General features: G+C 40.5%; 1 pseudogene; it reads left to right on the top strand.

Moving 5' to 3' along the window:
- The first annotated feature begins 14,997 nt into the window (after positions 1 to 14,997).
- LOC116884380 lies at positions 14,998 to 15,679 on the top strand (annotated as a pseudogene).
- Positions 15,680 to 22,585: the final 6,906 nt, after the last annotated feature.

Genomic DNA, 22,585 nt, shown 5'->3' with positions numbered 1-22,585 from the left:
CCACCCACAGTCTACATAGGTCTTCTCTCATCAAGTAACAAATTAAGAAAACCCCTACAGGAATGCCCAGAGGCTAATCCTTAATTGAACAGCAACACTAACCATCACACCTGGGCAGGTTTGACCATAGTCACATTGATGGAAACAAATGTCAGGACCAAAGTAACTGGTTTATGGCATAGGTACACTGAGCCATGAGTATTAACTGAGCTTTCCTAGGAAGCATGGCTGTATGGATAACTCAGTTTTGAATCTTAGTCTCAAGGCCTAGGAGAATATAAATTTCTGTTGTATGAAACACAGAATTATGAGGCAATGTGTTACCTCCAAGAGAGCTAAATATCAGGCTAAGGCACAAATAGACTAAACCTGGATTAATGCTACAATCTGAGACATTATGGGACATTCTTGATGAAAGAGGAATCAAGGTGTCAGTCAGCAAAAGGAGAGGTGAGGCTATTTTATTCTTTTCACTCCATTTTTCTGTCATATTCTGAGTCTGTAGGTATTGCTATTTTTCTAGACTAAGCTAAAAATAGCTTATTCCAAGGAGTGTCAAAATCACCTCACAAACCATGGCACTCGGTTTTGGTATTTTCTCTAAGTTTCTTCTACCTGGATTACTTATATTTAAAAAAAAAAATAGTTTTGTGAATGGAAAACCTGTTTAACTTATTTTATCATCTTGGGGGATTAGTATAAAACCTTGCTCGTTGTACTCGTTGTCAATGTCCAATTAAATCTAAAGAATAAATCAACCTCTTTACATTTGCACACTCTTCACCTCCCTCCCTGAAATAGTTCTGTCCACCCGCAGTTGGAATATGTGACTACAGAGTGTGGGTGATTGATAAATGCTAACTGAAGCTTATCAAGCGTAAATTTAGTTCACCGAAACATGCTTGTCTAAAGTAAACATGGAATGTTGGTATTCTGTTTATGCTCCACCCCCACAGCTCCCTGGCTTCAGCCAGGTATGCTCCGCCCCACAGTTGCCTGGCAACCGCCAGCTGTGCCTGACACTATGAAAGGGGCTGCTTGCCCCTCCTCCTCCCTCCTCCTCCTATTCCCTCTTAGCCCCTCTTACCCCTATTGCTCTTTGTTCTTCTCTGTTCTTGCCCCTATTCCCCCACTCCACGTGCCCATGGCCGGCCGCCTTTCCTCTCTTTTTCCACTCTTCTCTCATTAAACCTCTCCACGCAGAACCATGGTGTCGTAGTATTTTCTGACTGGGCACGGGCCGAGATTTAAATCCTAACATGAAATTATATGCATTTAATTTAAATTTCCATTCTTACTTTTTAAGATCCCTGTTTTAATATTTGTAATTAACTTTAAAAAAAAAAAACTTTTTTCACAGGGTCTTAAAGTTTATTCGCACTCATTTAGGAGCTGTCTTCCCCTCCCCACCCCCTGCTGAGCAGTGGTTCTCAACCTGTGGGTCATGATCCCTTTGAAGGAGATCGAACACCCTTCTCGCAGGGGTGGGGGGGTCAAATGTCAGATATCCTGCATATCGGGCATGAAATAATTTTATGGTTGAGGGTCACCGCAACGTGAGAAAACTGTATTAAAGGGCCACAGCATTGGAAAGGTTGAGAACCACTGCCACGGAGGCAAATAAACGTACTGTAGGTTTACTGACTTAAGTAAGACATCTCCAGCTGTTCACTGCACTAAAGTGCAGATAAACACAGAAATGGGCTTCTAATGCCTGTCGGGTTCTAGTTTCCATTCTATCCCAAACATGGAGCTACAGTCGGAAACGGGGCTCTGAGCTGGCAATGGCGCCTGCATAATGCTCATTGCTTTTTTTTTGTAATTACTCGTCTTTGCCTCTTGGGTGTTCTGTTGATAGATGCAATCTCGGCCTCGTTGCTACGATAGCAGTAACAGTGGCTAACATGCGCTATTGTTGTTTGTGGTAAACAAATTTAAGCATATGCTTAAAGCCTGATAGGGCAATTTCCCAGCCTGCTTAATACTGTTTATCCCTGCATAAAATCGATAGGTCCCAATAGAAAAGGCAATATCTCAGATTAGAAAATTAGAAAATCTCAGATTGGGGAAAAATGGGAAATACTCCTAGCATTATTGATCCCTCTTTGTGCAGAGATGACCAATGGTGTCTGACCATGTCCATGAGGTAAGCTTTTCACCTCAGGAGGTTCCCTGTGTGATGTCCTCTGAGGAGCAGACTTGAGAGAGGATTCGTAAAGAGAAAACTCTTAGCGTCTGCGGCAAAGCTGGACTGGCATATGAACACGATGACAAAGTTTTATTTGCTTTTTCTGACCAAATCTTCTCTGCAGGGTCAGAAGGAAATCGTATGCAATCAAAAGGATGCTTTTTAAACTGTCAGCAGTGGGGGTTGGGGATTTAGCTCAGTGGTAGAGCGCTTGCTTAGGAAGCACAAGGCCCTGGGTTCGGTCCCCAGCTCCAAAAAAAAGAACAAAAAAAAAAAAAAACTGTCAGCAGTGAAATAATTTTAAAGCCCCACGTAGCAAATGTCTACGGATATTGTGACAGTTGTTGAGAACCTTAGAGGTATTCTGGTGTTTCTCTGGTGCTGTTATCCAAAGCAATGGTCCATTACTAGATGTCATATTCTCCAGGGTAGTACCAGGAAAAGTTCATAGTCGTCATCGTCGTCGTCGTCGTCGTCGTCGTCGTCGTCATTGTTTTTGTTATTGTTGTTGCTGTTGTCGTTTTGTTCTGTTGTTTTGCTGTTATTTTCGGACAAGGTCTTTCCATATAGTCCTGTATTCAGCTACAGATATGCACCATGATGCCAGCTCAGGTGTGAATGTTAACACAGCAATGCTTCAACCTCAGTTTAGCTCCCTAATTAATATTTTCTGTTATTTTAACCTTTGATTCAGGTCTCTGTCTTATAAAGCCCAAACTGAGAATACAATGCTTTAGGGTTTAATAGGGCTCATTAATCCATGTCTTCCAGTGAGTGGGCTTTATAAAGAAGCTGAAGAAGGGAGTTAAGGCCAGTGTTAGGATTCTAAATGTCTGGCTGTTAAATTTAGCACAGGATAATGGAGAGACAGGAGGGGAAGTATGTGGAGCTATGGAGGCAAAACAGACATTCAATTATTCCACTGAATAATGTTCCACGTTCAATCTTTTCCTTACAAACCTGACTTGGCAGGATCAAGCAGAGGTGATAAACTGTCTTATTTTATAGGCCTCCAGAATTTCATATTTGCAAAGAGAAGCGTGAGAGAACTAAGAATAAATAGGCGGTATACAAAGGACATTTAGGCACTGAAAATTTTCTGTATGACACAATATGGTATCTGATGATGTACATTGTCAATCCCAGTAAACTGTGTGGTGCAAAGTGTTAACTCTAATGTGAGTTATAAACTTTATTTAATAATAACTTATTACTATTTGTTCAAATTGTCTAATGAATATGATATACTGACAAAAGATGTTAATAAAATCTGTGATAAGGGAAGGAATATGAGCATTCTGCTTTCCTTTTCTATAAAGAGAAAATGGTCTAAACAAATTGTGTGAACTCATTTTAAAGGGGAAGTGAAAGATAGGGTCTCTGTTTAAATATCTGGCAACAGAAACTGGAAGGTCTCAATGGTGAATGAGGAGGAAGGGCTTCTGCATGACTCCCTAGTTAGACCTCTGCTTCTCTGGACTTGAATTTTCTCCATCACTACAAACCATTCAGTGGGACTAAAATGCAATTACATTCAAGGAGTCTGATGGAGTTACATTTTTCTTTCAAGTCTTTCACCAATCGCACTATTAAAATTCATGCTAGAGAACTCTCAAACATGGAAGTCAGTTGCTATTGCACTTGACCTCTGACAGCTCTCCAACAATTCTTTTACTGTTTCCAATTCTCCTATCCTTTTACGGGTGTATATTAGATCACTCAAAGGTGCCATTATGACATTTCTATCTATGGATATAATGTACTTTGATCATATTCAACCTTTTCCTTGCTCCTCTCTTATGTTTTAGCTGTGACTGCTTCAATTTACCAAGTTCTCATCTCTAGCGCCTTCTAAATGTGTTCAATCTCATTCATTTAGCCTGATTGTATGTATGTGTCCTTTTGCAAAAAGGGTGTTTTTAATTTAGGGGTGTGTGTGTGTGTGTGTGTGTGTGTGTGTGTGTGTGTGTGCATGCGCATGTGCACCTGTAAGAGTTTGTGTGCACCATCTGCATTCGGGTACCCTTGGAAGCCAGACAGTAGAGGGCATCAATTCAGATGCCTGATATGGGGTCTTGAAACAGAAACCTGGTCCACTGCAAGAGCAGTACGGACTCTTAACTATTGAGCCATCTCTCCAGCCCCTTGACCTTTTATAACTTAGACGTTAGTAGCAAATTGCTAATTTCACAGAAACACTAGCACCCCAAACAAGCAGAAACCAATAGTGCCATTTTCCTCCAACTTTGAAAATCTATATTATTAAAAAAAAAAAAAGGTTTCTGAGATAACCAAACCACAATTTGACACTTCCTTTATTTTCCTTTAAATAAAATTGAACATATCTCCATGACCAAAATCACAGAATGGCTAAGGTTGTGTGAAGCAGTCTTCTAAATAACAAAAGAGGTCTTCACGCAACATCGCACTAAGTGGAGACAAGCTCAGAGCATTCCCACTCAAGTCATAAATTACTCAACTGTGTTCTTTTCTCCACCCCCATTCAATAAAGCGCTAGAAGTCTTTCCTAGAGCCATAAGACAAGTGAAGGAAATAAAAGGGTGCAAATAGGAAAAGAAAAAGTCAAAATATTCCTATTTACAGATGATGTGATTATATACATGAGACCCTAAAGACCATCCTACACACACACACACACACACACACACACACACACACACACACACACACACACACACACACCTCTTATATTTGATACACATTCACCAAAGTGACAGGACACAAAATTAACACAGTAAAAGAGTAGCTGACTTATGTAATAATGACAAACATATTAATGGGGAGAAATAATCAATCCCACTCACAATAGCCACACAAAAGATTAAAATAGCTAGGAATAACCCTAACCAAGGAAACAAAAGACCTATATAATTAAAAATTAAAGCACTGAAGAAAGAAATTGAGGAAGACATCAAATGACAGAAACACTTTCCATTCTCAAGGTTTAGAAGACATAATAGTATGAAAATGGCCATCCTACCAAAAACAATCTAGCCTGCCCCACATGTGGCCCATACATATACTACCACCCAATTAGATAAGATGGATGAAGCAAAGAAGTGCAGGCTGACAGGAACCGGATGTAGATCTCTCCTGAGAGACACGGCCAGAATACAGCAAATACATAGGTGAATGCCAGCAGCAAACCACTGAACTGAGAATGGGACCCCAGTTGAAGGAATAAGAGAAAGGACTGGAAGAGCTTGAAGGGGCTCGAGACCCCATATGAACAACAATGCCAAACAACCAGAGCTTCCAGGGACTAAGCCACTACCCAAAGACTATACATGGACTGACCCTGGACTCTGACCTCATAGGTAGCAATGAATATCCTAGTAAGAGCACCAGTGGAAGGGGAAGCCCTTGGTCCTGCTAAGACTGAACCCCCAGTGAACGTGATTGTTGGGGAGAGGGCGGTAATGGGGGGAGGATGGGGAGGGGAACACCCATAAAGAAGGGGAGGGGGAGGGGTTAGGGGGATGTTGGCCATGAAACCAGGAAGGGGAATAACAATTGAAATGTAAATAAGAAATACTCAAGTTAATAAAGATGGGGAAAAAAAACAATCTACAGACACAATGGAATCTCAATCAAAATCCCAAGAAATCAAAATTTACAAATATGGAAACATTACAGAGAGGCAGAGAAGACCAAGAAAAGGTAAAGCAATCCTGAACAGATACAATGTGTGTTGTTGCCATACTTTACTTAAATTACACTAGAGCCACAGTAACAAGACCAACATGGCACTTGTACAAAACTAGACGAAGATCAATGCAATAGAGGTGAGGGCCTAGAGAGAGGTCTGTGAAACTACAGGTGCCCGTTTATGTACAAAGCTGTCAAAGCATAACATAAAAAAAAGGAGAGCAGGTTCAACAAATATTACTGGGAAGAATGAAACCAGATCATGGTCTCTCACTTTGTCCTCAAATCAACTCCAGATGGATCAAAGAACTAAACATAAGATCTGACACTCTAAAACTACTATTTGAAAACAATTAGAATATGCTTCAAATTTCAAGAGTAAGATACCCATGGGACAGAAAGTAAGACAGGCAATCAATAAACCATGTTTCTTGAAGTTAAAAATACTTCTGTCTAGAAAAAAATATTGTCAAGTGGAGAAGCAGTCCAAAACATGTAAAAAAAAAAATAAAAAATCTTTGCTACCTGTCCAACAAGGAATTAGTAATAAGAATATACAAAGAACTAAAAAAATAAACACTGAGTAAAACAAACAACCAAATTTAAAATTGGAATACATAACAAAACAGAAAGTCCTCAAAAGTAGAAATCTAAATTACTAGTGTGATGATTTGAATGAGAATGAGCCCCAGACAGTTATGTGAATGTTTGGTTCCCAGGTGGTGGACTGTTTAGGAAGGATTAGGGGGTGTGGCCTTACTGAAGTATGCTGGCAACCAGTCCAGTACCAGGTACAGAGGAAAGTAGCATTGGGTAATATTGGTGGTTTTCAGGGAAAATAAATTTAAATTTTTGCAGGCAAGACGTTGCTTACTTTCTGTAATATTTACCTTCCCTAACTCTTCACTATTCTAAGGCCTGAAACCAGAGGCTTCTGGTGATTGACACCTGCTGTTTAGCAGCAGGGGACAAAGAAGTTGATGACTCTGGCTATTTGTTTTTTTCTGGAAGGTCCCTCACTGATCCAGTCAGAGGCTCGGAGTTCCTTAGCCAGAGAAAAAAGGAAAAGAAAGTCACAAACACAGAAAGAAAATCTTTTACACATAGACACTCATACAGTCATTCATTTCTCTCTCTCTCTCTCTCTCTCTCTCTCTCTCTCTCTCTCTCTTTCATTCTCTCTCTGGTTGGGTCTGACTATCTGTTTCATCAATTCCACACGTGTTCATGCATACTTACGTACACACCTATACTTACATATATATGTTCATTTGGTGGATGGAGCAAAAGCTCCCATAAGCAAGTTTCAACAAGCCAATGCCAACACACACACACACACACACACACACACACACACACACACACACACACACAAACTTATTTGTTCTGGATAAAAAAGAAGCTCCACGGGGATGGGGGTGAAGAAGTTCCAACCTTTATTGCTCAGAGAAAGAAAACCTTCTACCTTTATATTGATGAAAGTAAGAAAGAACCTTATTGTGGTTCTTAGTTCTTATAACTTCTCAGGATAATAGATAATATGAATTTCTAAGCATCTATATGTTTCATGAGTTTATAGCAAGCTTAAGACACTAATTCAAGTCATAAATGATAAGGAGTTACAGCAGAAATGTTTACATGTGTTTCCATTAGGACTCGTACCTAGCCTCTGGTTCCCATCTGCGCCCATAGCTTACCTTATGTCACAGCCCTCTGTGCCCAGATCCCACTGGGAGAGAGCTGATCTCCCAGGAGTGCTGACACATCTGGGAGCACAGGCAAAACCTCCACTTCTGCTCCTAGGGACTGCCTGAAGCCCTCAGAACACAGGAGCCCAGGAGCAGTCTAGGACAGGATCCTTCCAGTTTCTGTCTGCACCCTGAGCTGACCCTGAGCCACAGCCCTCTGTGCCCAGATCCCACTGGGAGAGAGCTGGTCTCCCAGAAGTGCTGACACACCTGAGAGTGCAGGAGGGTCAAGCCATTGTCAAAGACAGCAAGACCAGCTAACACCAGAGATAACCAAATGGTGAGAGGCAAGTGCAAGAAAATAAGCAACAGAAACCAAGGCCATTTGGCATCATCGGAACCCAGTTCTCTCACCACAGCTACTCTAGGGTACACTAGCACACTGAAAAAGCAAGATTCTGATCTAAACTCACATCTCATGATGATGTTGAAGGACTTTAAGAAGGATATAAATAACTCCCTTAAAGAAATACAGGACAAGACAGGTAAACAGGTAGAAGCCCTTAAAGAGGAAACACAGAAATCTCTTAAATAATTACAGGAAAACACAACCAAACAGGTGAGGGAATTTAACAAAACCATCCAGGATTTAAACATGGGAATAGAAACAATAAAGAAATCACAAAAGGAGACAATCCTGGAGATAGAAAACCTAAGGAAGAGATCAGGAGCCATAGATGTGAGCATCACCAACAGAATAAAAGAGATTGAAGAGAGAATCTCAGGAGCAGAAGATACCATAGAAAATATTGGTACAAGAGTCCAAGAAAATGCAAAACGCAAAAAGCTCCTAACCCAAAACATCCAGGAAATCCAGGACACAATGAGAAGATCAAACCTAAGGATAATAAGTATAGAAGAAAGCGAAGATTCCCAATTTAAAGGGCCAGTAAATGTCTTCAACAAAATTATAGAAGAAAACTTCCCTAACCTAAAGAAAGAGATGCCCATAAGCATACAAGAAGCCTACAGAACCCCAAATAGATTGGACCAAAAAAGAAATTCCTCCCATCACATAATAGTCAAAACACCAAATGCACTAAAGAAAGAAAGAATATTAAAAGCAATGAGGGAAAGGGGTCAAGTAATATATAATGGCAGACACATTGTCACCCCTATAGATTCCACATGAAGATGAGTTTTTGTTTGATTGATTGATCATTTTTTTTAATTTTATTTTGTAGGGAGAGATTGCAAAGGCAATGGGTGGATACTAAGGAAAAGGAAGATGAGTAAGATTGGGGTGCACGATGCGAAACTCAGAATCAATAAAAAGTTAAAAGAAAAAGAAATGCCAGAGGAGATACGTCCATGAATTCTCAATAACACAGCTACCTAAACAAGATCTAAACAGTGCTGACACCAATAGACAAGATAACACAGAAGAGGGAAAGCTCATAGAGGAAATAAGAATCAAGTAAGGAATGCTGATATTAGAAAAAAAGAACTGCCTATTGGTTATAGAATACCAAAGGATCAGCATTCAAATCAAACATACACAAAAAATAGTGTATGGCCTGAGCATGTTAAATGCATATATTTAAGAAATAGAAAGAAACAAGGAAAGGAAACAAAGAAACAAACAAGAAAAAGAGGGGCACCTCTCTGAGTTGTTGGTTAGGAAGTCTCCTAACGCCTCTGCAACAATGAGAAAATATGTTTGGCTCATGGTTTGAGAGACTAAAGGCCTAATGATGGGAAAAGAGAAGTAGAAGGTACCAATGTCTACCGTCCTGCAGCTTCTCTCAGGAAATAGAGGCCTTAGACCGTCCAATAACTCTCGGCCCCACTTCCATGGATAAGATTCCACAAGATTCACAAAATTTGCTGAACACTAATTAGTCTGAATTTGTGTGATATAGTAATTGATCCAGTCAGCCTTTTTAACTGGTTTTGTGATATGTTTATTTTTATAATTATCTCTGATAACAAGTTTTTTAATTCAAATTAGACCTAGCACAGAAACAGATTTAAAATGTTTATGATCAGATTGCTGTCATTGATAATGTTTTATTAAAACATAGCCATACCAGCAGTTCACCTATCGTCTGCTACTATCGATGTGCTAAAATAGCAGGGCACTCAGTGCCACAGAAACAGTTTAGCCCTCAAAGCCCAATGTGTTTAATCATCAAATTGGCATTGATCTAGTGCCAATAGTTAATGGTGTCCACAAACCCTGTTAGGACAAAAGATTCTCCCAAACATTTTGTTGGTCTTCAGTAGCAGAAATCATATTCTTATTCAATTCCCTTCTGATGATAGTTATGAATTATAAAGTCAGGTATAAAAATACATGGCAACTTCACAAGGAACCTATAATAAAGTCAAGGGCGCAAAATACTTAGGCAAATAAAATTATATGCAAATCAATCGTTGAGCATATAATGGGAGCTGTGCATATTTTTAAAGTCTCGCCATTTATATATGACGCTCTGTCATTCCCACAATTCCCTGCAAACACACCTCATCAAACTGTTATGTGACTTTCAAAAGCTATGCGAAAGCATGTGACGTGAACCCTTCAGTTCTTTTTTTTTTAAAGATGAGATATTTTCTCATCAAAACTTACGAGTCCTTGATAACATTGCACGAACTTTAAATCGTGTCAACACCTAGGATGTTCTTAGAGTAAAACGAGTTTTTGCTAACTCAGAGCAATGGATAACTGATTCACAGGTTCTGTTCAATGGCCTATTTGCTGTTATCTGCACACAGTAATTGACTGAAGGAAATAGGGTTTTGCTGGCCTATAATTTCAGCTTCATTCACCTCGTAATACCTCTCTCCCAAGTGAGTCAATCTTACTTTAACAGAATGCTTTTCAAAGAACAATGCTTTGTGAGAGATTTCTCTTTTTAAAAAAATGCAAGTAATGAAATGAAAACAAAGAACATAATGTTGACCATATTCTAATGGTTCCATGGAAGGGAAAAATGGAGGGCATGTAAGAAAGTAACTATAGAAATAACCTGCAATTTTGAATTGCAATAAATCTAATTGATTTCATGACAACTTAAAACACTCCATCAAGTGGAGTGTATTGGTGTGAACACTGAAAGTATTTATGTTCCAAAGGAATGAAACTTTCCAGTAATAAAATGTTTAGATGGGTGTTATGTTAACTTGTTTCCCCTTTTTTATAACAATTTGAACAAATACAGTCCCTTCAATCGAACTCTGAAACAGAATTTAATTCTGAAATCATCCAGCCAACTAAAGGGCAAAGAAGCATCTGCAGAGCATTGGGCATACAAAAATTTGGGACCATAATAAATTTAACTTCTACAAAAATTATAATAATTCTGGAAAACAACGGAAATAAAAATGGACATTGGTGAAACACGTATTTTATTTTATCTGATGTTCTTCAGCGTTTCATAATGACCATTAGATACTTTTTTTAAGAGTCTCAAGTCTAATTCAATAACCAATACATGTGAAATTTTAAATCAATTATTTGCAGATAAAGTGTTTGATAAGGAAATGTGATCTATAACCTCTGCCTGGATTAGTTACTTTTCTCATTGTTGTGACGAAAAAATGCCTGACTGACGTCACCTAGGGAAAGATTTTGTGTTGGCTTACAGTTGCAGGAAACACAGTCCACTGTGATATGGAATTCGGAACATCAGGAAGCTGAGAATATTGGTCGCATTGACGCTCAGTTAGGAAGTAGAGAATGAATAGGAAATTTAGGATAGAAAACTTCAAGGCCTGCCCCCCCCAACCCATTTTCTTCAGCCAGGTTCCATCTCCCAAATGTTCTACAATCTTCGCAATTAACGCCACCACCTAGGGACAAAGTATTCAACAAATGAGCCTTGAGGGACATTTCAGATTTAAACCACAACACTGCTTATGTTCAGGACATTGTAGATTATTCAGGACATTGCATCATTAAAGAATCCTGACTCTCCCTCTCCCAACACTAACAAATGCCAAGACAGCAATAGGATCGTGTGCCCACCTTCCCCGCTCTATGCTGGGATTTGGCTGGCCGGAAGTTCTATAGGTGTGCATTCTGTCACAATCGCAGTGAGTTCATGCGTACAACTGCCCTGTTGTATCTAGAAAACTGTTCCTTTGGAGCCGTCCGTCACCTCTGATTCTTACAGTTTTCAAAACTCCCCTTCCATGAAGATCCTTGAGTCCTGGGGAGAGGTATGAGATACACGTAGCTCATTTATGTCTGAGAACTCCACAATCTTTTTTTTTTTCTTCTCTGCTTCCTGACCAACTGAGAAGTATAATTTTCTGTTGCCGTGATTAAAAATAATAATAATATAAAACCGCCATGAGCAAGGCAATTAATATTATATAAAGGGTTTATTTGTACTTACAGATCCAGATGGGGGAAGAGCCTATCATGGCAGAGAAGTGTGGCAACGAGCAGCACGTGTGTCAACTGAAGCAGGAAGCTGAGAGCTCACAACTTGAACTAAGAGCGAGCGAGCGCCAAGAGAGCGAACTGAAGTAGCGGGACTGTTCTAAGCTCCACCCCCGACTCCCATGATGCACTTCCTTTGTCAAGTCTACTCCACCTAAACCTCCCCAGACAGTACAACCAAGGGCCAAGTGTTCAGCTGCCTGAGACTGTGTCGGACCTTTCTCATTCAAACCACCAAAAGAGTCTCTGTGATAATCGCAATATAATGCAAGAAGCCTCTTCTCTGATGAAACTTGAGGGATATGCTGATCTATGGACATAGCAATAAGTCCTTATGAGTCATTTTAATACCATGGCTATTTGGTAGAATAATAGTATTGAGTTCCCCTTTCGGGTCTGTAACCTATGTGGCCACAAACTCTTGGTCTCTTTAACAGTGCCAAGTATGCGTCACAATCCCGTGATTCCGGCCTTAGATCTGAGAAGAAAGTGGTTGGTTACAGCCACGACGTCCATGCCACTAGTGCACTAATGGGCATCATCTATCAGACCGGTCATTATAGTAGCGTTCAGGGTCACAGCTGGGTGAAATGAAGGATTTTTTTCCCCTCTAAAAGCATGCATAGCACCTTCAAGCCCCATGAAAACAAACCAGTAGGGATGGAATTTTTAAGGGGATACCGGCTTGAGTCTTCCATGTTCTATGACTCAAGCATGTGGTATCTTAAGAAATCAGGTTTTACCTCCAAGTTCTGGAGTGTCACCAAGAGTATTGGGAACAACCTATAATGCACATGGGTTTGTGCGACTCTAGTGGACGACTCAAAAGGAGGAAGCCCCATTCCTAGTACTGGAGTTTCACTTGTTGGCTTGGGGCGATTAATTTTTGAAATAGTTATCATGAGTAAAGTCAAGTCAGGGCTTTCGAGTTTCAGATAAGTGTAGTAATGATGGGACCATTCTAAAGTATTCAAAATACATAACTGAGACAATAGGACTAGTAGTGGGTGTTACATGTGACAGAAAATTGACCTGATTTGGGTGGTCATCAATGACATAGTTGAAAGTTTTCATACACACTGAAAACAAAACAGAAGAAAATTATGTTACAAAGTGGGTACTAATTAATGTTCCGAAGCATAAGAGGTTTGCTAGATTTGAAATGGGTTGTTTTGCTTACAATGAGAATTATCACGACTAGGCACAACTTTTCAGTAAGTTATTAAATGTGGGCCTGGATTTATATAGATTAATAATTGGCGAACATGGGCTTGGGTTTCTCTGTGTGAATTATATTATGGTAACAGCTGTTAATTTTGTTAAAAAGCTCTGAATATCCTCGGATTACCTGTTAACATTATATTCATTAAATGTGTCTAAAATAAACTTCTGCGACCCCTCTTCCTTCCCATTTTTTTAAAGTTAAAACTCAAAGCATCTTTTCTGCTTGCAAAAATAGATCATTAGTTTAATTTCGGAATGTTTGCAGTTCCATCGTTCTGCACAGAAGCCCAAAGAACGATTCATACAGATGATTACTCTGTATGCACACAATGGCTCACTCTGTGTCTTGGCTCAAAAGAAATGTTTGCGGCTTTCATACTATGAAGATGTGATCTTCCTCATAAATTCTCTTTAATATTTTTAAAAGGAAAGTGTTACATTAGACCGCTTCTAGATGGTACATTCTGCTTCTTGTATCAGCAAAGGAGGCCATTAACTGTCTAATCTACAGGTGCAGAAATGTGGAAAGTAACCCGAGGTTCATCTGGCTGAGGCTTGCAGCACAGGTAAAGAGCAGACAGTCAGAGGCAACTGAATAGAGGTCTGGGCAGAGATGCTTAGGTGATCCCTGAGGCTTTGAAGGACCCAGCATCAAAGATTCCTCATTTCGATGCTGCTCAAAGACAAGTATTTGTGGGAAGGTCCAGTTGGAATAGAGAGTAGGTACAATCTGGTTGATACTGGGCTGCTCTAAACAATAGGTTATAAGTAAATTCTACTCCATTCACATCACCTAGAATCCTTGATGACTCCATAAACCTCAAGTCATGTATTGATTCCAGAAAGCTGGAGTTACCATCTGTCCTTTATCTCACTTTCTTACTAACTCCTGCCATTAAGTACACAGTCTCTGTACTCTTTCTCACTCTATCCTCCCCTTCCTTCTCCACTCCCTTTCTCTTCCTCCCCCCACTAGTGTCTCTCTCACATACACAAGAATAATTCCCCACTCTGTGACATATGTGGCAGGCAGCTTCTCTTCAAGGTGAACACTTCCACCTCTGTCCTTAAATCAGCCCCTCAACCACTTTCTGGTATCTCATTCTAACACTGATTCTTGCTTCCCTGTAGTTGTTGCTCATATGTTTAGATGACTTCATGATGGAAAATTATTTCTACAGATCAGACTGTCCCTCTAGACACCTTCCTCTATAGATGCTTTTTCTGAGAGATAAGCTAACATTTTCCACCACAGACTCCCCTGCTGTTGTTCCCTTTCTATCCCAGCAACCACGAAGTCTTACTTCAATGTCCAATGCAGTGAAGAAACTGCCCATTTCCACTTAATGATGTCATCCAGGGGCTCCGTTGATTTATTTAGAACTCTGATGCTCCCAGCTTTCACGGCTATCCCATAGCTAAGTTTCCCTCCTCTTATATTCCACATATTATTTCCCACAAACTATATTATCTTCAGAGTTCAATGCTGGTATCATTTGTTGCAGCTCATAATGAACCATACCCTCTTCCCTGTCCTCTTCGTTATAAATCCTTTGTTTTTAGAAACTACTTTTCTGATATCTACCTATGTTAATTTGTGTACCTAGGAAATGGGAGGGGGCATGGGAGCCTTTAAGGAAAGTTCTGTTGAAGAAGGGACAGTAATAGAACCAACCTCTTCAAAATGACCTAAGAATACAGAACCTTGGTAACCAGGCAACCCACTGGTTAGAGCAAGGCCTGCAGGCTCACTTGCCTGAGACAGTAGAGAAGGAAGGATGTTCTCTTGCTGTCTTCGGACTACTCGAGGTTCAGGCCTCAAGAAAGACAACAGGGAAGGCCATGGGTGTCTGGAGGAACAGGGTTCACTCTTGTCTTCAACGCCTGTGGCCATTTTCCCGAAAGGGAAGATGGTTGACCAGGAGCAGCCAAGGACAAGGTGAGAATGATTCTCACACAGACAAGGGTGAGAATGATTCTGCAGCACAGGACCTGAGCGAGCCCTACAGAGACTCCAGCATTAGTACAGAGGCTGTGGTTAAGCTAAGGAACAACCTGGGGCCTTCTCTGCAGGAAGGGGACACCTTCTATGTCCCTGCCTTTGCGATCACATAGATTTGACACCCCCCTGCTGGTACTGGACCAGCTGTTCCTGAGGTATGCCAACTTCAGCCCTCATTGTGAAGAGGATGAACAAATAAATGACACCCTCTGTAGCTTCCTGGAAACATGGATGGACAAGAACACCGAGGACTATGGTGAACCCTCGGAACTGTTCATACTGAAATATATAAAGGCCTATTTTGATGTGTGTATGGCACACTTAGATCTTACTGTCCATGTCAATAGGTTCCTGACTCTCTTGCAGGACAATCAAGCCAAGGATTCCCATCCAAGGATGAGCACGGCTCAGATCTGGGGAGACACACATCCTCAGATCCACAGATTGCATGGGCGTAAACCAGCAGGAAAAGAGCCACTCTGGAGCCAGAACCAACTTGTGCATCAGAGTTGGAGGGCACAAAACCTCCAGAACTTTCTGTGAAGCATGAGTAGTTGCAACCAGATGTGGCAGCAGCAGCACAGACAGCACACGTGATAGCAGCTGCTGAACTTGTGTCTCAGTTTGTCTGTAGATACAATGTATCTTTCACTAACTTCCTACTTGCTACAGTGGGCCTACCTATTCAGAGAATGGCCCTGTCACCCCTTGTGTGTGCCTGCCCTGTATCTGTGCTACTGCTCCTGCCCCGGGTGCTCAGCCCCTCACTTCAATCGAGCAGCAGTTCCAGGCCCACAGCCAGCCTTTCTCCCTCCCCTGAGATATCACCTTTTCAGTCTTTCTGATCTTTTCAATTTTGTGTTTAAGTATTGGTTTTAATAAATTGTTATTGTTTGTTTTCAAAAAAGAAAGAAAAAAGAAACTACTTGTCTATTCTTTTCTCATAACCAACATCAACATACATGAAGAAAAAACTCAAAGCAGTTGCACTAAAATCAGGAACAAGACGAGGTTGCCCACTCTCTCCATAGCTATTCAATATAGTACTTGAAATCTTAGCTGGAGAAATAAGACAACTGAAGGAGATCAAGGGGATACAAACCAGAAAGGAAGAAGTAAGGCTATCTGTATTTGCAGAAGATATGACAGTATATTTAAGTGACCCTAAAAATTCTACCAGAAAACTCTCATGGCTGATAAACACTTTCTGCAAAGAAGCAATAAACAAAATTAACTGACAAAAATCAGTAGCCCTCCAATATACAAATGACAAACATACTGAGAAGGTGAGAAGGAAATCAGGGAAACAACACCTTTCACAATAACAAAATATTTGGGCGTTATCTCTAACCAAGCAAGTGAAAGACTTGTATGATTAAAGAAAAAAAAAACCTTGAAGAAAGAAAGAAATTGAAGACAACATCAGCAGATTGGAAAGATCTCCCATGCTCATAGATTTGTAGGATTAGCACAGTAACTATGACCATCCTACCAAAAGCAATCCCCATTAAGATTCCAACACAATTCTTTATAGATCTTGAAAGGACAATTTTCAGCTCCATAAGGACATACACACACACACACACACACACACACACACACACACACACACACACACACACACACACACACAAAGGGCATATAAAACACTCCTGAATAATAAAAGAACTATAAGAGGTATCACTATTCCCAATTTCAAGTTATACTACAGAGCTATACAAATACCAACAGCATGGTATTGGCACAAAAAAAAAAAACATGTTAATTAATGGAAGTAAATTGAACACCAGGCATAAATCCACACACCTATGGATACCTGATCTTTTATAAAGAAGCCAGAAATACACCATGGGAAAAAAGGACAGTGTCTTCAATAAATGGTGCTAGTCACACTTCATGGGTGAATGTGGAAGTATCAAAATAGAACCATACTTATCATCCTGCACAAAACTCCAAGTAGAGTGATGATCTCAACATAAAATGCATACATATAACAGGTCAGAAGAGGAAATGGGGAGTAGCTTTGAGCTCATTGTCACAGGAAAAGACTTTCTGAACAGAACACAGTAAAGGCACTAAGAAGAACAATTAATAAATGGAACCTCGGGAAACTGAGAAGCTTCCACATGGCAAAGCTCACCGTCATTCAAACAAAGCAGAGCAGGAAAAGATTTTTACCAATTCCGTATCCGATAGAGGGATAATATCAAATATACAAAAAGAACTTGAAAAATAGATCTCAAGAAAGCAAATAGCCTAATTAAAAATGGGGTACAGATCCAATCAGAGAATTATCAATAAAAGAAACTCAAGTGGCTGAGAAACGCTTGAAGAAATGTTCAACATCCTCAGCCATAAGGAAAACGCAAATCAAAAGTACTTTGCGATTTCATCTTGTAACAGTCGGACTAGATACAATCAATAAAACAAGTGACAGCTCATGAGGATGAGGATGTGAAGTGAGGGGTAGGGCTGCAAATTTGTACAGCTACTGAAATCCTGTGGCGGTTTCTCAGGAAGACAGGAATTGATCTGCCTCAGGATCCGGATCTTCTCCTGTTGGGCACACATCGAAAGGATGCTTCATCCCGTCACAGAGACACTCGCTCAACCGTTTTCATTGCTGTTCCATTCATAATAGCCAGAAATTGGAAACAATCTTGATGTCCCTCAAAGAATGGATAAAGAAAAATGTGGTGCATTTATACAATGGAGTATTACCCAGGAGTTTAAGAAATGGCATCATGAAATTTGTAGGTAGATGGATATAACTAGAAAAGAATTATCCTGAGTGAGGCATCCCAAACTCAGAAAGACAAATATGGTATGTACTGCTTATATATAGACATTAGCTGTCAAGTCGATAACTAAGCTACCACCATGAAACCATGGAGGACAGTTACAGAATAAAGGGCTAGAGAGCACAGATCCCCTTAGAAACAGGAAATAGAAGAGTCACAGTTGAATGGGAGTTCTGGAATGGAATGATCAAGGGAGAAGGTGAAGAAAGAAGGGGATGAGGGGGACATACAGGGAAAGACAGCTAAAATTAAGAGCCACTTGAGGGATAGTACGGAAACCTAATTCAGTAGAAGCTTCCTAACATATATACATATATGAAGTGATGTAAATGAACTCACCAAACAATGGGGGAGAGCCCCCATCTAGCCATCCCTTGTCACCAAATAAAGCTTGTAGGACTGGGATTGGGTTACATCTGACTGAGTCGTTGGCCAAGGATGTCAAACAACCTGGGCTCACTCCACAAGATGAAACCTATACCTGATACTACTCGGGTGATCAAGAACCAGAGACTAGATAGCCCAAGAACCTAAGAGAAAACCAAATACTACTGGTCTAGATAAGCAAATGAATAACAGGGAAAAACTGGCTCCTAATGATATTCTGCCTTACTCATAGGTCAGTGTCTTGTTCAGCTATCGTAAGAGAAGCTTCCTGGTGCAGCAAATGGGGACAAACCCAGAGACCCGCAGCCAGACATTATGTAGAGAGAGACCTTGAAACGTTCAGCCCTAAATGGAATGTCTCCATCAAACTCTCCCCGTCATGGCTCAGGAAACCCTACAGAAGAGAAAGGAGAAGGGTTATAAGAGCTATACGGGATGGAGGACAACAAGAAAACAAAGCCATCTAAATCGATATGATTAAAACGCATTATGAACTCAGAGACTGAGACAGCATGAACAGGATCTGCATGGGCCTGCACCAGGTCCTGTACGTATCTATTATGACTTCCGGTTTGGTGGTTTTATGGGACTCCTGGGTGTGAAAATGAGTCAGTCCCTGATTCTTATGACTTCTCTTGAACTCTTTTTCTTCTGTGTGTCTTGTCCAACTCCTGTGTGATTTTTTTTCTTATTATACTTTAATTTGTTGTATTCTAATATTATCCCTTAGAAGCCTGTTCTTTCCTAATGACAAAAGGGAGGTAGACCCAGGTGTAAGGAGAGAAATTGAGAAACTGGAGAAAGTAGAAAGAGGAGAAACTGTAATCAGTTTGATTGAAAAGAATCTATTTTCAATAAAGGAAATTTTTTTCTTTATTCTTCAACTTCATTCATATGTTTAATGAAATATCGTATCAATCCCTATTTTCCCTTCCAACTCCCATCATGTCCTACCCAAAATGCCCCTCCCAAGTTCATGGCTTTTTTAATTTTTTGTTTGTTTTATAACCCACTATGGCTAGTGGGGCATATATGTACATGGGTATAGAACCATCGACTGCAGCAGGGAAAAAACTATCAGTGGTCAACTCAAACAAGAATGTTTCTTTCTTCCCCCAGGAGACTTCTACTCTCCTCAGTAAGGCAGGAGAACCAGAGATTATTTACCCCACCAATGCTGGGATTTTTGCTGGCTTGACGTTGTTCAGGTAACCATGGCAGTTGTGTCCCATGACTTTGACAGCCATGTCATGTCCAGAAGATAATGTTTCACAGCGTTCCTCTCCGTCCTCTAGTCTTAAGTTCTTTAAACCTCCTCTTCTGCCATATTCTCTGTACTTTATGGAGTGTAGATGTTCCATTTAGGACTGAACACTTTGACCGGCTTATGCCTCTCTTCACCAATTACTGTTCAGTGAAAAAAGAAACCTCTCTGACTGTTATTGGGGTCTAAAAATGGCACTTGGAGAGGATGATCATTTAGAAAATAAGCACAGAGTCTACCACAGGCGTATGACCAAGATCGCTGCACCAGGTGCAATCCAATCAGAAAGCCAAAAGTGGTTCATTATCCTGTAAGAGTCACCCCGCTCTTGGCCACTCCTGTACCAGCAGGCAAGTCTTACTTGGCAGGTCAGTATTGCAGTGCATACTGGGTAAAACCAGTGATATGTTTCCTCCCTAAAAACTGTGGTGCTGTAAAAACTAGCCAGCAGGGGAGAAGTTCCCTGGCTGTTATGAGATTAACTTTTCTACATCCTGCAGCCAAAGGATCTGATGTCTTCCACCATAAGGTCTTGTCGTGTAGTTGCAGAGGGAAGGAAAGGCAATAAGCCCTGTTGTTTTGGAGACCCCTGGGGCCTCTCTAGCCAATGGCATCTCACGGAAGGTGTCCCATACCTTACATTATGGTTTTCATTTCATGAAACCCCCACTTAATCCATTAACCCTGTCTTCTTTCAATTCACAGATAATCCGCTACCCCTCTAACTACTTTTGTTCAGTGGGTTGTGAGGGAGTAGCTTCCATACGGCCTTTCACAACCGTTCCTCAGGTCAGTCAGCTTTCCCCTGGTTTCTTTTATGCTTCTATACTCCTTGCCCTGTTGGAGCCTCCCCACCCTCAGTTTTCCACGTCCCTTGCTTTGCTTTACCTATAATCTATCCATCCTGTCTTCATATTCCTTTCCCCACCCTGCTGATGGTTCCTTTCTAGTTCCCTGGCTTTTGTCTGATGTGGATGGAGTGAAAGGGGAACTCCCATCCACTGTTGGTGGGTACGATCGCTCTGCAAGTCGGTCTGGAGATGCCTCAAAACACCAGAAACAGAACTGTCAAACGATCCAGCTGTACTGCCCTCGAACATACACCCAAGACGACCTCATACTCTACACAGAAACACTTGCACATTCGTGCTACTTGATGACCTAGTCACAGTAGCTAGGAAGTGGGATCATATGTGCATCAACAGAGTCATGGATTCAAAATAAATTTACATATATATATATACATAAACACACACATATATATGAATGTTAGTCTGTAGGTTGAGATCATTATGCAGGTAAAGGCAGGTATAGGATAGAATGAGGCCTGTCATTGGATGAGAAGGAAGGGTGGGTGGGAGAAAAGTTTTAAAGAGGAGAAGAGGCAGGAGCGAGGGGGAGGCAGTGGAAAGAACATGGCGGCTGATGTTAAGATTCCTCTCTGCACATTTACAGGTTGTTATGACTATTCTTAAGGGATGGATGTGTACAGGATTCTGTTTTGTCTAGATGGGCAATTATATCTTATCTCGGTGGGCGGTTTATATCCTTATCAATTGGTTGTAAGTTTATTGTGCGGATGTATTGTGGATTGAGAATTGAACATGTAAATCTGGTTGTTGGGTTACACTTTGCTGAGTCTTGATTTTACCACGTGGCTGGAACCAGAGAGTTCTTGGCTAGCAGAGAGCCACGGGGAGAGATACTAATCTGAGATGAATTAGCACTAGTACCAATGGCCCGTTGGAGCCAGAACTAGCGACCAACAGGGTGTGCACAAAAACCAGTTCTGCCGCTTCTAAATTTTTACCACATTAGTCAACTGCAAAAGAAAGAAAGAAATCATCAACTGTACTGTACGGATAATGGATGGAAGTGGAAAAGATTATGCTGAGTGAAATAACAGAAGCCCAGAAAGCCAGAGCTACATGATGTCTCTCGTGAATCCAGTTATTTCTTTGTATAGACGGAAGGGCAGGTGTTTGTATGGTGTGGACACACTTGAGGATAGATGTGTATATGCCTGAGACATATGCATGGAGGCCAGAGAAGGCATTAGATGTCCTCCTCCTTCACTCTCTCCCACACCCTGAGCTCTTGGTTTTGGTTAAACCTGCAGCCAGGAAGCCCCAGAAATTTCCCTGCGTCAAACCCACATAACATTTGGGTTACAGGCTCACATAATCCCAACTTGCTACATTCAAAACACTGCTTACTTCTATATTTATTTTGCAATATTAGGGATTAAATATGTTATTTTATACATGCTTGGCCTTGAGACACTCTCTTTTCTGAAATTCTCTGAAATGTGAAACTCTGTTCACGTTGTTGCTGCCCTGCCCATTACTTAAAAGTTTCTAAAAATGTTGCACATATTCTAATTATCAATTTTATCAGGTATAAAGGTATGTAATTATATCAATGAATATAATTATTATCATTTAGTTACATTGGTTATATTCCTATATAATTATTTATCGCTATATTATATGATTACATATTAATAATATACTATAATTAATATGTAATTATATACATGTTATATGATATGTAGCCATACATCATTATTATTTTAAATATATATCGACATTTCATTTCATTCAATGACAATACAGACTCTCTTAACAATATTGTTTAGTAAGTAAAAGCTTACAAATTGAATATTGTCCAGTTTGCCAGACTTTGATTTTATGGGCCCTCATGTTACTGGTTTTGGCCAGTTTTCTTCTTTGTCTTGCTCTGATTCTTTGTTTCAATAAGTTTATTTTATTTATTTACATTCCAGTCTTTGCCCCCCTCAGTCTCCCTGACCCACAGTTCCTCATCCATTCCTCCTCCCACTTGCCTATGAGACGGTGCTTCCCCCGCCCCCCGCCATGCTGCCCCCTTCCATGGGGCCTCAAGTCTCTCGA

The sequence above is a fragment of the Rattus rattus genome, chromosome 15 (genome assembly GCF_011064425.1).
Source record: "Rattus rattus isolate New Zealand chromosome 15, Rrattus_CSIRO_v1, whole genome shotgun sequence".
Taxonomy (NCBI): Eukaryota; Metazoa; Chordata; class Mammalia; order Rodentia; family Muridae; genus Rattus; species Rattus rattus.
Note: the sequence above shows the minus strand (reverse complement) of the source record. Positions and strands in the feature narration are given on the sequence as shown.